Genomic DNA, 1382 nt, shown 5'->3' on the forward strand with positions numbered 1-1382 from the left:
GGTGAGGGGGTGGGGCAGAAAGAGGAGACGAAAGCAGACGACAGAACATTGCTAGAGAGCAGGAAATGAGGTGAAAGGAGACAAATTTAGAGAAGAAAATTTTTCGGTCTCTACCCGGATTCGAACCCGGGACCTTTTGAATGAGAGGCCAACACCTTAACCTCTAGGCCACAAGAGCCCCCTCATTTTGATTTAATGAGGTGTTCGCTATGTTAAAACTAAACAAATATTTTAAAAAAAATAAATAAATAAAACCAACCAAAGCACCGCGTACCCCCCCCCTCCCAGGGGGATGGTGGGGGTGGGGGAGGTATGAAAAAGGAAAAAAAAAGAACGAATAAAAGAAAGAAAAAGGAAAAATAAAGGAAAACGAAAAAAAAAAAAAAGAAGTTCTCTTAACTGGTCTTTCTGGATTTACTTTTTTGACAAGCTTACCAGGGTCAGGCTGTTTGTTCGTGGAGACTGTGGTTGGTTGAAGTAATCGACAGATTTATGCTCTTGAATAATGTGCGTTCACTGTGGAGTGAGCGCTGACTCCCCCCGCTCGTGACGAACACATGTGGTGGACGTGACAGTGCTCAGACATATATAATACACGCCATGTTCGCGCGCACTGCACAATATTACCCAGGTATAACAGGTACTCACCTGGCGGGGATCTAAAGTAAGCCGCAAACAACCCCCCCCCCAAAAAAAAAAAAAAAAAAGTACCAAAAAAAGAAAAAAAAGAAACACCCTTAACTCTAAGACTGATATGCACATTATTTCCAACATTAGAGCATCATCATCGTCACCGTAAATAATCACCATCATGATCACCATCACCATAATCATCATCATCACCCATCACCACCATCACCATCATCATCATCATCACCGACTAAACGATGTTTCGTTTTTCTTGAAAACGTAACAATTTTTACCATGTCGATACATTTTTACGTAACCTACTAATATGGGCACCAAAATCAGGACACGAGACAAAAAAACTAAATCTAAACAAAAACAACAAACAAAAACAGGTTCTTATCATACGCTATTTCTTTTAAGTCTTTTTTTAATACTTTTTTTTTAACGTAGGTGTTTAGTTGGAATTTAGGGGACAGACTTCTGAACGGCAAACCTGGGCTGAGAATGACACGACATCTCAGCTTTAAAAAAAGACCGAGACATTCGATAACAAATTTCTCCTCATTGGATTCGAACTCGGGTCTCTCTTTGCGTGATGCAGAGAAGCGCCTATAAGTCGCTGCGCCACAGACGTCGGTAATTACTTCCTAACGAGCGCGCGCACGCACGCGCACACGCACACACGCGCACACGCACACACGCGCGCGCGCGCACGCACACACACACACACACACACACACACACACGCGCAC

The sequence above is a fragment of the Aplysia californica genome, unplaced genomic scaffold, assembly GCF_000002075.1.
Source record: "Aplysia californica isolate F4 #8 unplaced genomic scaffold, AplCal3.0 scaffold00261, whole genome shotgun sequence".
Lineage (NCBI taxonomy): Eukaryota > Metazoa > Mollusca > Gastropoda > Aplysiida > Aplysiidae > Aplysia > Aplysia californica.